Source organism: Plecotus auritus (genome assembly GCF_963455305.1).
Source record: "Plecotus auritus genome assembly, chromosome: 6".
NCBI lineage: Eukaryota > Metazoa > Chordata > Mammalia > Chiroptera > Vespertilionidae > Plecotus > Plecotus auritus.
This window is the reverse complement of record NC_137773.1, coordinates 29,595,067-29,609,434: the sequence shown is the minus strand read 5'-3', so window position 1 is coordinate 29,609,434 and position 14,368 is coordinate 29,595,067. Positions and strand designations below refer to the sequence as shown.

At 43.5% G+C, this 14,368-nt stretch overlaps 1 protein-coding gene and 1 pseudogene across 2 annotated transcripts in view; both read left to right on the top strand.

Moving 5' to 3' along the window:
- LOC308250372 (protocadherin gamma-C4) overlaps positions 1–14,368 on the top strand; it is a gene marked incomplete at its 5' end in the record, with an annotated part of 563,663 nt that overhangs the window by 356,827 nt on the left and 192,468 nt on the right. The gene's annotated exons all lie outside the window — the stretch shown is intronic.
- Positions 12,126–12,643, top strand: LOC308250388 (U1 small nuclear ribonucleoprotein C-like; annotated as a pseudogene). The gene has a single exon. The product of its transcript is annotated as a U1 small nuclear ribonucleoprotein C-like (transcript).

Sequence of the window (14,368 nt, the reverse complement as noted above, 5' to 3'; positions counted from 1 at the left end):
ACTTTGGAGAAAAAATTATGAATATACAAAATGTAATATGTTTATTCTTTATGCATTCTTCATCTATTGCTTTACATGTAAAAACTCATGGGAGAGATAATACTTATATTAATATAATGTGAAAAATATGAAGAAGCCTTCCATCCCTCAGAAAATGCAAAAATTCTCACTGGAGGGAAATTCTATGCATAAAAAAGTGTGTGAGGATCAATTGGCCCTCATTCTTTAGTGCACATGTGAGAACTAACGTTGAAAACATACCCCACAGATGTAAAATAATGAGAGAAAGCTTTTATTTCTTTTACATCTCTTGTTGTACATCTAAGAACTCACATAGAAGAGCAGCCTTATAGAAGGAATGTGGGAAAATCTTCATTTACTTCTCAAAACTTACTCTACAAGTGAGAAAACGTACTAGAAAGGAGCTCCAGACATGTAAGAAGTATGGAAAAGTGTACATTTCTCCTCCTTCTTTAATAACCACATGTGTACAAACACTTGGAGAGATTCTATAATTGTAAAACAATGTGACAAATATTTCTTTTATTTTTCAGGTTTCACTGTGTATGTGATAATGCACATTGGAGAGAAACACTGTGAATATATGAAATGTCTTCAGCTATTCATCATCCCTTAGAGAACATATAACTCACACTAGAAAGAAATTTCATTAATATTTGGAGTGTAGGAAAATCTTAACTCATATTTAGATTTTTTTCAAAGTCATGTGAAAATTCACATTGGAGAGAAAACACATAAGTGTTAAAAATGTGGGAAAGCCCTAGCTGGTTTGGCTCAGCAGATAGAGTGTCGGTCTGCAGACTAAAGGGCCCAGGTTCAATTCCGATCAAGGGCACATGCCTGTGTTGCGGGCTCGATCCCTATTAGGGGACATGCAGGAGGCAGCAGATTAATGATTCTCTCTCATCATTGATGTTTCTCTCTCTTTCACTCCCTCTCCTTTCCTCTCTGAAATCAATAAAAATATATTAAAATAAGAAAAATGAAATGTGGGAAAGTATAATTTCTAACACTTGAGTGCACATGTGAGAACACATACTGAAGAGAAACCACATAAATTTCAAGAATGTGGGAAAATCTTCAAGTCTTTCTCATTCCTTAGTCAGAAAATGAGAACTCATACTGAGAGACAGAAATGTAAAGAATGTGGAAATTTTTTTCGTTTTCTTCTTCAAAGAAATGTGAAAACTCATATTGGAGAGAAACCCAATGAATGTAATCAACGTGGGGATGCCTTCAGATGCATTTCTTCCTTTATCATACATGAAGAAATTTATATTGGAGGAGAAATCTTTAAAATGCTGTAATATGGAATTGCTTTATCAGTGTCTCACCTTTGAAGTGATCCCTAGCTCATAATTTATAATTTATAATATAAACCTCTGCAGTGATAATTATTGCTCCCACTACCCTTTCACCTATAGCACACAATTTTTGATATGTATTATTTTCATTGAGGTTCACTTATATATATTGTCTCATTTCCATTGTGAAGTTTCCTTGGACTGAAGTAAAATGTATTTTTAATATGCAAGTTAAGTGTATTTGAACTTAGTTTTGTTATTGTTTCTAATTAATTTCCAGTACATGCAATGTGTGTAGTCATTGACTTTGGTACTTGCTGGAATTTTCTTTCTGGCATACTGTGGCAGAACCTGGGATTTGCCTACTTGATATCTATTCTGCCTTTCTTCCTTACTAAAAAGAGCTTAGACATTTTCAGGTTATTGGTCTTTACTGTTGAGAGATGTATCTTCAGTATTTTTGTAGCTAGTGTAGTCTGCAACTAATTGTCTTGGTGAATAAGAAGTTTATATATGCCCAGCCAGTGTGGCTCAGTGGTTGAGTGTTGACACATGCACCAAGAGTTTGATTCCTGGTCAAGGCACATGCCCAGGTTGTGGGCTCAATCCCCAATGGGGAGCATGCTGGAGGCAGCCAATTGATGTTGATGTTTCTCTCATTGGTGTTTCTATCTCTCTCTCCCTCTCCCCTCCTCTCTCTCTAAAATTTAAAATCAATAACAAATATATTTTAAAAAAGAAATTGACATAAATAAAAATGTGCAAAGTTATCAAAAAAGAATGTTTTCATCAGAAGGTAATGTATCCTTTTGTACTTTGCTCCTTCTTCAATTTGAACACAATACTGCAAGCTGAAAAAAGAGATCTTGCAGCCATGAGGATGCTGATGAATGTGCTGCACTGTGTTACATGAAGCTTAGAACTGCATTTTCCAGAATTATCTTTACTTTATGGTTATAAGATAGAATTGGACAAAAGAGGAACCTGCATGAGATTTGGAATGCAGAAATTAAGAATCCCTTACTCTCAAAAGTATATGGAGGTAGCAGATTGACAAAAAGATCCAGAGCTGTTTTTAAATTCCAAACATTACCCTGAGCCAATCACCAAGCATTTTACTTTCCCTCAGAAATGGCAGCTTCCACAAACATCTCCATGAGCTCACTCTTCATGGTCCCACCTTGGTGGCTAGACATACATAGCTGTTTGAATTTCATTTCAAACTCAAACCTGCCCATTCATACTGCTATTTTATGAATAATGACTAGAGACATTCTCCAATTCTCTGATGCCCTCTTACACTCTATCTCAGAGTCTGCTTCCTAGAGATCCCAACTTGGTAACATAGCTTCTTGTTTTCTATTGAACTATGGTAGAGACTGAACCCCTGACTGTGGAACACTAAACTAACATGTGATATGAGATGTCTTTAATTTACTAGATGTTACCTAATCCGTCAAACCCTAAAATAGGTTTAATGAATAGCAACACTCCATCTTCAAGTGGAAGTAGTAATACATGATCATACATGAGCAAGTCTGAAGAGCATAAGTATATTTAATGAGTGAATGGTTTACACTGACAATGTACTCACTGCTCCTAAATTACCTCCTCTCTTTCAATCTATGGTCTCATTGGGAGTTCCCTGTGATTAGATTACGGGTAATGTGTGATTCTGATAAAGAGGGGAAATTTGGGCCTAATTTAGAAATATTTCCACACAGAAGTCTTGCACAAGCCATAAAGAGACTGCTAGAATATCACATCCTACAGGACTGACTTGGAGGGGAACTCTTCCCGATAAGAACTTCAAGCGGTACATCTGACTGTTCACTTTTCCTGGAAAGAAAGATGGCCAAAGGTATGGATTTGCATTTGTATTCCTTTTATAGGGATGCCCTAACAAAGTACCATAACTGGGTGGCTCAAATAATAGGAATTTATCTTGTCACAGTTCTGAAGGCTAGACATCTGATATCAAGGTGCTAACAGGGTTGGTTCCTGGTGAAGATTGGGAGAATCTGTTCCAGGCCTCTTTCCTTGGCTTGTAGGTGGCTATGTTCTCCCTGTGTCTCTTCACATAGTCTTCCCTCTATGTGTGTCTGTCTCTGTGTCTAAATTTCCCCTTTCCACAAGGATATAAGCCATATTGGATTAGGGTCCATCCGAATGACCTCATCTTAACTTGGTTACCTCTGGTAAGACCCTCTCTTCAAATAAGGTTACATTCTGAGGTACTGGGGTTAGGAGGCCAATGTAGCTTTTGCAGGGAGGACACAATTTATCCTATAACAACATTTATTCATGAGCAGTGGCTAATGGTTTGGCCCGTATGTCATGGAATAAAAAAAAAAATAATAAGTTTGGAGGGTTGGTAACAAGAAAGTTTGAGTATCATCTCTTGGTCTGAGCCTCTTTTGAGATGTTAATATAATATTGGATTTCCCTTATTACATAACCCATTCATTCCTTTACCCATAGCTATTATTTTTTTCTTCTATCCATTTAATCCCAAATGTTTCCACCATTGGAAAGGACATTAGGTTCAACCCTAAGCTGGTCTAGACTGAAGGCAGCAATCCAAGTCTAGCAAGTGCCTCCCTCTCAGTCCACTCCTGTTACACAAGTACAGAACTAATGGACTACCTTTACCACCATGCAATATGCTATACTTTTAATCCCAATTTTGCCAGTTGGGGTGGAGGCACATCCTACCCAGTAAGGCCCTTAAGAATTCCAACAAAAAAGTTAAAAACATCAGTACAGTGTCTGCTTGGGAATCATCCATGCTTTCGGCCCTTATAGTTGCAGCCCTGGTCCTATGTCCACTGAATCAGGGAGGGAGAAAAAAGTTGAGGGGCAGTGGATAAAAAGTATACTACCACCTTTCCCAAACCCCTTCCCCCAATCCACCAGAAACACAGACAAATCTATCCAGTGGGAAGACTCCTTTAGCCCCATTCATGTTCATGTTGAATGTGCACACACACTCTTGAAGGTATGTAAGCCAACCCTTTGTGTTTTTATTTTCTCCTGTTTTTGACAACCAATGTTTTAATTGCCCAGTACAATTCTCTACAAAACTATTAGCTGAGGAGGATATCTGTCTGCCCATTGTTGGACATTATATGAGGGCCATAAAGTAAGTTTCTAGGACTGTCAGTCAGCCATCTAAACCAACACTTTATCTTCTGTTCTGGTTTTCCTTATACTGTGAGCATCTGCATCTACCACCAGGTAACCTAAGGCCAGTCCAGTATTAGTGTCTATTCCTGTCAGGACCCGTTTGTAGTCCCTCAGGTCTACCAACATCAGCCTGACTTGCCAGCTGTGTTCAGGGCCTTCAGACCAGGATATCTTCCAAAGAGTTATCTGCAGTCTCTGTCTCTTTTATTGGCAGACAGAACAGTTCTCACTGGCATTTTGTGCCTCAGAGGGTGCACAAGGAATATGTCTAGATTCAGCCCATCTCTGCATTGATGCAGACCCCCATTGTCCACTTATTTCATGGACCCAGGTGGCCACCTCAAGTGAGCACATGGAAATACATATGCTTGTTGAGTCCAATTACCTTCCAAACCTGCAAGGGAGTTATTCTAATGGGCACCGACATGTCCTACTTTAATGCACATTTAAATTTCCATAGGGCTGTGCCTCATTTGGACATCCCTCTAATAGGCCAGATTTCCATTGCCCTCCTGTCTGATTATGATCAGCAAAAAGCTAAACATAAAGGCTTTTTCCACTGTCCAATTATTCCATAACTGCTAGGAAAACAGCATGCAATTCAACCCACCAAGCTGATTTGTTTTTACCTCTTTCCATCTGAGTGGCAGCCTTTCAAACAGGATCCTGTCCATTTACTTTGGAACTGTCACCCACAAACCAAGTAGCTCTTTGTCAGTCAGTGGGGGGCTCTATACAGGGCACTGCCAATGTGACAATAGATGCAAGAAACTCCCCACACAGTATCAGAGTAAGTCCTAGGTGGGGGCGGGGGGAGGGAAGATCCCCCAACTTGTGAATATCTCCTTCCTGAATTCCCCAGGCAGCATGACCCTGTATAAACCACTTCATTTTATTATGGCACACTTATGGGCACTGACATCCCCATTAGAGCATTTCTCCAACATCACCATAGACATTATGGGTATTTCAGGTTTTAAGCTCGTCTTCTCATAACAAGGCAGCAACACACTATTTTGCTCCTGAGCTATGTTAAATTTTGGCTTTCTTTTATAACATATTCCATAAAGACCTTAATAGTGAACATTCTGCAGAACATAATGCTATACCACAATATCGGTAACATCATGAAAATTGGACCTAGTGAGCAGTATATGACAAGAACCCTGGATGGCCTACATGCATGTCAAAGTGTAAGAGGTTAGACCTAAGAAGGTTCATGGGTCTGCCACATCAGTGATGATTCTAGGGTCTGAGGTTAAATACAAATTATCTTTTGCATTTATTGCCACTAAGAAAGAGGCACTGTCTTCAGATTTTAAAAGCAGCATGTACCATATTTGGAATGCAAAATTCTGCCAGGTTTGAGCAGGGCCTGGAGTAAGAGTAAAATAGGCAGAAGGTTCAGGCTTCAAAACTAGCCAATCTGACATGATCCAGCCAATCTGATGTTGCCTGCAATGCCCATAGCGGATAAGGATGCCGTGTGGAGTTTCTGGCAAGCCACAATAGGAGAATTACAGTGCAAATCTTGCAGTGCAGACCCATGCCTTCCAAACAGATAATTTCTCTGTGTTTATAAAAGATCCTATCATGCTCCTGAGCCCTAGTAGAGACTGAGTGGCCAACTATGGGATACCAAATTATCATGCCATCATCATTTCTGTTATGTAAGGTTAGAGAAATCCTTATTTGTGCCATGCCAGCACAGCCAAGGGTTCGGTGAGCCTGAGGAAGGGTGGTGAAGGAGTAAAGAAAAGACAAAGAGAATATAGCTAGGGCTCAGTGGATCTCCTGTGCTTGGATGAGGCCACAGAGAAGGATCCAGCCATCCAGCTGAGGCTTTATTTTATAGTCAGAGAAAAACAAGGTAGTGGTAAACATAGTTACAATGTTCTTGTGAGTTTCACTTGTTTTGGCAGCACTTGCTGCATCTCCCACAGCCCATTAGCTACCCAGGAAGGATCTAGAGAGCGGCCATAAGGTAAAGCTTAATTATGCTAAGAGGTCTCTGCCCTCTAAGCTGGGACTTGTTTGTGGCTCTGTCACAGGTCAATCCAAGGCTTCACCCTGTAGGTGCTCCCTACATCTTCCCCTTCTTTTGTTTTTAAGCTACTATAATAAAAGCAAAACTTGAACATCAAGAACAAAGCTCTGACTATTAAAATAATAACAAAACAATGCCAATACAACACAGCAATGAGAGAGAAATCAAACTACAGACATGTTAACATTTTTAGCTACTAAATGAAAGTTTCTTTTGCTGCTGGTGTATATTTACTCAGAGTCCTGGACTTGGCTGCACAAGACTTTACAAAAGACTAGCAGCTAACCAATGCTAACATAGCCAGAAACATGGTTGAGGGAGTAGCTTCCACTTCTTGCTTTTCTACCATCTGCTGGGCTTCAGTCATTAACTGCTTCATCTGACCCCATGTTGGCACCTCGGTCTGTTGTGTAGCCTTTGTTTTCTTCTTCTTCTTCCGCTTTGCTGTCATCGGGGCAACTCTTAGTCTTTTGAACGAAGTGACAAGGAGCTTCCCTGGGTCCATTGTGGTGACACATGTAATGCTCTGGCACCCAAATTGGCTGTGCTGCTCCTTCTGGAAAGATACAAACACAACCTCTGTCCCACATCATTACTGAATTTAACACATAATATTCTTCTCCCCTTTTTTGTTTTTATAGTTGCATTTTAAGAGTAGGATTGGCTCTTTCCGCTATTGCCTGAATCCTGATCTATCACCCCAGGTAGAACTTGCCAATCCTACACTTCCTGGGGTGGCATAATAAAGGTTTACTGAGCTGGCTGAAAAGGCTGCAGTGGGGTTAAGCATAAGGCCCCTACTGTTTGGTGGGGTCAGGGCTGGAACCACTTGAAGTTTCCCTGCCTAGAAGGCATTAAATTATCACCAACATCAGTCTTGGAGTGGCATTCATTTACCCAATGCTTTCCTCTCCTGCATCTTGGACATAGTCCAGGCTGCTTGTTTCCACTCCCTGCACTTCCATTTCTAGCATTACAGTCTTTAGCAAAATGCCATAGTTTACCACAGTTAAAATATCTCCTTTTCTTTTTCTGCTGACCAGCGAGTAACATCTCCTTTAATGAGGCAGCTAATACTGCTCCTTGAACATAGGCTGGTCCAATGTCAGCACAAACATGAATAAAATACTTTCATAATAAGTAGTCTCCAGGTGAGAGACAAGCCTTTGTGACAATATTAAGCCTCTGGTAACCTTACACTATCTGTCTTAGTTACCCTGCCACATTCATCCATTCCCTTTCAGGAGTGGGCTCTAGGCAGTCCCGAATCAGGGACCACAGACTGAAAGTAGAGAGAGGAATTTTCCCTGGACCTTCAATTATATAATGATCTCTAAGTTGTTTTCCTACCTTCTCCCATGTCTCTACGTTTACCTTTCCTTCCTCAGGAAATGATGGGCAGGTTTTACTTAAAAAATCCAACAAATCGAAAAGCTGTTGATACCTTACAGAACAGCCCTGTTCTTGGAGCATAGCCTTAAGCATGGATACATATAAATTATTTTCCTGAAATCCTGAATTTACCATGTTTTACACCTAGCTATTACAAAACTGCACTCCTTACCTTCCTTTTTGCTTTCTGCACGTGCTTCACTGGAGCATCCTTTCATCTTGCAATTGTAGTTCCCCCATACTCAAGCCCCACGTTGGGTGCCACATGTGCCGTGCCAGCACAGCCAAGGGTTCGGTGATCCTGAGGAGGGGCGGTGAAGAATTAAAGAAAAGACAGACAAATAGAATATAGCTGGGGCTGGTGGATCTCCTGTGCCTGGTTGAGGGCACAGAGAAGGATCCAGCCATCCAGCTGAGCCTTTATTTTATAGTCAGAGAAAAACAAGGTAGTGGTCAACATAGTTACAATGTTCTTGTGAGTTTCACTTGTTTTGGCAGCACTTGCTGCATCTCCCATAGCCCATTAGCTACCCAGGAAGAATCTAGAGAGCAGCCAAAAGGTCAAGCTTAATTATGCTAAGAGGGCTCTGCCCTCTAAGCTGGGACTTGTTTGTGGCTCTGCCACAGGTCAATCTGAGGCTTACCCCTATAGCCACTCCCTACACTTATGTAACAGAAATAATGAATTCAGAATTGTCTCCAAGCAGGTTGAGAAGGAATTTAATGAACAGGTGATCTATACTCTCATTTCACCTACTTCTATTGCACCAAAGTCTCTCCCAATTCACACCTACCACTTCACAGGAAGATTCTCTATGACCAATTTCAGAGGAGAAAAGATTTGACCCAAGTTCACTGATGGTTGGTGCAAGCCTACAATGTTTAACTGCTGAATTGCAGGCCTACTCAAGGGTGGTCCTAACAGACAGTGGTTCAGGGAAATCTTTTAAGTAAGCAGGGCTGTAAGCAGTACACTTGTCATCCATTTCTTATGGAAAGAGAAGTGGCCTGGTGTATGAATATATACAGATAGATAAATAGTGACAAATGAATTGGCTGGTTGGTTTAGCACCTGGAAAGAACACAATTAAATTAGAGACAAGAAAACGGATTTAACAAACATATGTAGAACATCAAACTCAGCAAGTATAGAACAAATATAATTTTCATCATAATTTATAAAAATTGACCATATTGTCCATAAAAAAGTTTCAACAAATAGCTAAAGATGAAAATGATATGAGAATATTATCTATATATTAGAGGCCCGGTGCACAAAATTCGTGCACGGGGGGGGGGGTGTCCCTCAGCCCAGCCTGCACCCTCTCCAATCTGAGATCCCTCTCACAATCCAGGACTGCTGGCTCCCAACTGCTTGCCTGCCTGCCTTCCTGATTGCACCTAACCACTTCTGCCTGCCAGCCTGATCACCCCCTAACCACTCCCCTGCCAGCCTGTTTGCCCCTAACTGCCCTCCCCTGCAGGCCTGGTCACTCCTAACAGCCCTCCCCTGCAGTCCTGGTCACCCCTAACAGCCCTCCCCTGCAGTCCTGGTCACCCCTAACAGCCCTCCCCTGCAGGCCTTGTCCACCCCAACTGCTCTCCCCTGCAGGCCTGGGTCCCTCCCAACTGCCTTTCCCTGAAGGCCTGGTCGCCCCCAACTTCCCTCCTCTTCTGGCTTGGTCACCCTTAACTGCCATCCCTGCAGGCTTGATCACTCCCAACTGCCCTCCCTTGCAGGCCTGGTCCCTCCCAACTGCCTTCCCCTGCTGGCCTGATTGCCAACAATTGCCCTCCCTTGCAGGCCTGGTCCCTCCCAACTGCCCTCCCTTGCTGGCCATCTTGTGGTGGCCATCTTGTGTCCACATGGGGGCAGCCATCTTGTGTGTTGGAGTGATGGTCAATCTGCATATTACTCTTTTATTAGATAGGATAGAGGCCTGGTGCACGGGTGGGGGCCAGCTGGTTTGCCCTGAAGGGTGCCCTGGATCAGGGTGGGGGTTCCCTTGGGGTGTGGGGTGGCCTGGGCGAGGGGCCTGTGGTGGTTTGCAGGCCGGCCATGCCCCCTGGTGACCCAAGTGGAGGCCCTGGTATCTGGGGTTTATTTATCTTCTACAATTGAAACTTTGTAGCCTGGAGCAGAGCCAAGCCTCTGCTTGCTCTGTGGCGGCAGCCATTTTTTTATTTATTTATGTATCTTCTATAATTGAAGCTTTGTAGCCTTAAGTGGAGGCCTGGGCTGGCCAGGGTGTGCAGAAAGCTTGGCTTCCTCCATCACCGGGTGCAACCCTAGCCTCCTGCTCTTTCCAGCTCCATGGCTGCCGCCATTTCTTTTTGGATTAATGTATCTTCTATCATTGAAACTTTGTAGCCTTGAGTGGAGGCCTAGGCTGCCAAGGGCAGGTGGAAAGCTTGGCTTCCTCTATTGCCGGGGAAACCCAAGCCTCCCTCCTGCTCTCTGTGGCCATAGCCATCTTTGTTGGGTTTATCTGCATATTCGCTCCTGATTGGCTGGTGGGTGTGGCTTGTGGGCATGGCTTGTGGTGTAGCAGAGTGATGGTTAATTTGCATGTTACTCTTTTATTAGATAGGATATAAAATCCTAATATGCAAATAGACTGAACGGCAGAACAACTGAACAACTGGTTGCTATGATGTGCGCTGATCACCAGGGGGCACACACAGAACATGGTGGGTGTCAGCAGCAGTTGGCAGAGTGCGGATCATGGTGGGCATCGACTGTGGTGGGGTGGTGCAGCAGGTGAGCGGGGGTGCCAGACCAAAGCGGGGTGCCAGTCGCTGTCATCAGGGCGAGCCTCTAGTGGTTACTGAAAATTCTTTGCTCCTGCATGCTGCAGTCCCACCAGGTGCTCACACCTGCTGCTGGTGATGGCCAGCTCGCACCTGCTGCCATGCCCAGCGCCAGCCCTGTTGGCTTGGCGCCATCAGCAGGTTCAAGTGGCAGCTGCTGGCCCCGATCACCCCTGAGGGCTTCTCCACTTCCCCCTGTTCCTGAAGGGTGATCGGTGCAGCAGCCACCATTCACACCCACTGACAGCCGGCCCTGTTTGCACCTGCTGCTGGCACCAGCCCCAATTGCTCCATGCCGTCAGCAGGTGCAAGCGAGGCCAGTGCAGTCAGCACATGGAAGAGCCGGTGGTGGAGCAGGGCTGTTGGCAGACAGGGGACCTGGGGCCATGGCAGGAGGGGCCAGGTGGGGGCACGGAGGATGGGCCAAGACCTGCCCCTGTGCCCACTGCAGCCTCGCAGCCCATAGTGCCTTTCAAGTGCATGAATCCGTGCACTGAGCCCCTAGTTTTATCATAATGAAACTAAGCTAGAAGTCAATAACAAAAAGATGATGAGACTATCCCATATGTTTGGAAATTCAAGAATTTAGTTTAATAACCTGTGAGTTAAAGAAAGCATCACACTAAAATTAGAAGCTATTTTGAACTGGACTATTTTGATATATCTTAACAAAACAAGTAGGATTCAATTAAGCAGTATTTAGAGAAAATTTAATAGACTTGAATATATTAGAAAAAGAGAAAGACTAAAGATTAATGCATTAACTGTCATTTTCAAGAATGAGAAAAACAAGAGACAATGGACCCAAAAGAAGACAGGGAAGAAAATAATTAAGAGAAGAAATTAATGAAATAGTAAACAAGTATCTAAGAAAGATAACCCAAATACCCAAAAGTTGATTCTTTAAAATATTAATAAAATTTGACAAATCTCTGGCAATATACAAGAAAACTACAGGGGAAGCACAAATAACCAATAGCAGAAATTGAAAGGGGAATAGCAACTCAAATACTGTAGACACAGTAAAAAAGTTAAAATAAAATATTATACCCAAATCTATGACAAGAAGCTAAAACATTTAGTTGGAAAACAAATTGCTAGAAATATAATCAAACTGATTCATCAAGATTAGATAAACTGAAGCATGATAACTGTTAAATAAGTTAAATTTCAGGATCATCTGGCCAAGAGTACTATCAAAAGTTCAAGAAAGAAATAATTCCAATCTTACACAAACACTTCCATAGGATAGAGAAAAAAGGAGAACACTCCCTAAAAATGTTATTTGTTTAGCATAATCCTAATATCAAGAAAGGAAAATTAAATGCCATATCAAACAGAGTACCCACAGCCTGCAGAGCAACATGCCCAAGTTTTAATGTGACTATTGCAATCCATACCTCACCCTTGCCTCTCCATCTGTGAGAAACACTGCAGGGGTAGGAAACACAATGAGAATGTGCAAGACTACATCAGAAATGATGGAAGAGCAGGCTCAGAGCCTGACTGACAAAACAACTGCAGCCTTTCAGCAAGGAAAGATACCTCCTGCTCATTCTCTGCTCCTCCTCCAGCAGGGGCAATGATTCTCACTTTCTCCTAGTCTTCTGGATCCTCCTTGCCCTGGTATGATGCCAGCACCCCATATGGGAGCCCTCCCATGATGCTAATAATGGGCCCTCGTCCTCCTGGGATGATGCCAGTAGGACTTGGTCCTCAGCATGAGCCTCCTGCTCACCTTTCCTACAACTCTGGACAAATGTTTAGTGTTCCTGGAATGAGGCTGCCAATGCCAGGGCACATGGGAATGATGCCTTGGCCCCCAATGATGAGACCTCCCGCCTGTCCCATAATGGTGCCCACTCAGCCAGGAATGACTTGACCAGGCAGATGAGAAGAGATGAGAGCCTCTTTCTATCAGTTTTATATTACTTGTTCTACTTCACCAGGAGATTGTGGTGCTGTGACTCTGGGTGTTTTCAAACAGCAAGGTCAGGAAGATTCACTCCCTCTTCCTATAAAGTTTTGGGCCAATAAATAAATAAATTATAATTTGTATTGTAAAATGTGAAAATAAAATTGTCAAATCTTTTAGTTAAAAAAAAAGATCCAATATCACTCACTGACAAAAATTAAAGGAGAAAAATCACACAATTATCTTTATAGACACATAAAAAGCTTTTGTTAAAATTCTGTTTATGCTGGGAGAAATAATCTTTTTAAGCTAGGACTAGAAGGACATTTCCTTAATCTTTAAATGATATGAAAACATTGAATACAAAACAAGTGAATTGTGAAATGTTAAAAGGTAAAATAAAATATTATACCCAAATCTATGACAAGAAGCTAAAAGCGTTCCTCTGAGATCATAAACAAACTAGAGGCCCGGTGCACAAAATTCGTGCACAGGGGGGTATGTGTGTCCCTCAGCCCAGCCTGCACCATCTCCAATCTGGGACCCCTCAAGGGATGTCTGACTGGCCCGGTAGGATCAGGCCTAAACGGGCAGTCGGACATTCCTCTCACAATCCAGGACTGCTGGCTCCCAACTGCTCGCCTGCCTGCCTTCCTGATTGCCCCTAACCACTTCTGCCTGCCAGCCTGATCACCCCCTAACCACTCCCCTGCTAGCCTGATTGATACCTAACTGCTCCCCTGCCAGCCTGTTTACCCCTAACTGCCCTCCCCTGCAGGCCTGGGTCCCCCCCAACTGCCCTTTCCTGCAGGCCTGGTCGCCCCCAACTTCCCTCCTCTGCTGGCCTGGTCACCCCTAACTGCTCTCCCCTGTAGGCTTGATCACCTCCACCTGCCCTCCCTTGCAGGCCTGGTCCCTCCCAACTGCCCTCCCCTGCTGGCCATCTTGTGGTGGCCATCTTGTGTTAACCTGGGGGCAGCCATCTTGTGTGTTGGAGTGATGGTCAATTTGCATATTACTCTTTTATTAGATAGGATAGAGGCCTGGTGCACGGGTGGGGGCCAGCTGGTTTGCCCTGAAGGGTGTCCCGGATCAGGGTGAGGGTTCCCTTGGGGCATGGGGCAACCTGGGCGAGGGGCCTGTGGTGGTTTGCAGGCTGGCCATGCCCCCCGGCGACCCAAGTGGAGGCCCTGGTATCTGGGATTTATTTATCTTCTATAATTGAAACTTTGTAGCCTTGAGCGGAGCCAAGCCTCCTGCTTGCTCTCTGGCCACAGCCATTTTTGTTGGGATTTATTTATCTTCTATAATTGCAACTTTGTAGCGGAGGCCAAGGCAAGGCAGGCCAGGGCTGCGGGAGCTTGGCTTCCTCCATCACTGGGGACAACCCAAGTCTCCTGCTCTCTCCAGCTCCGTGGCTGCTGCCATTTTTGTTGGGATTTATTTGTCTTCTATAATTGAAACTTTGTAGCCTTGAGTGGAGGCCTGGGCCTGCCAGGGTGTGCAGAAAGCTTGGCTTCCTCCATTGCCAGGGAAACCCAAGCCTCCTGCTCTCTCCATGGCTGCAGCCATCTTAATTGGGTTAATTTGCATACTCGCTCCTGATTGGCTGGTGGGCATGGCTTGTGGGTGTAGCGGAGTGATGGTTAATTTGCATATTACTCTTTTATTAGATAGGATGTTCACTATTAC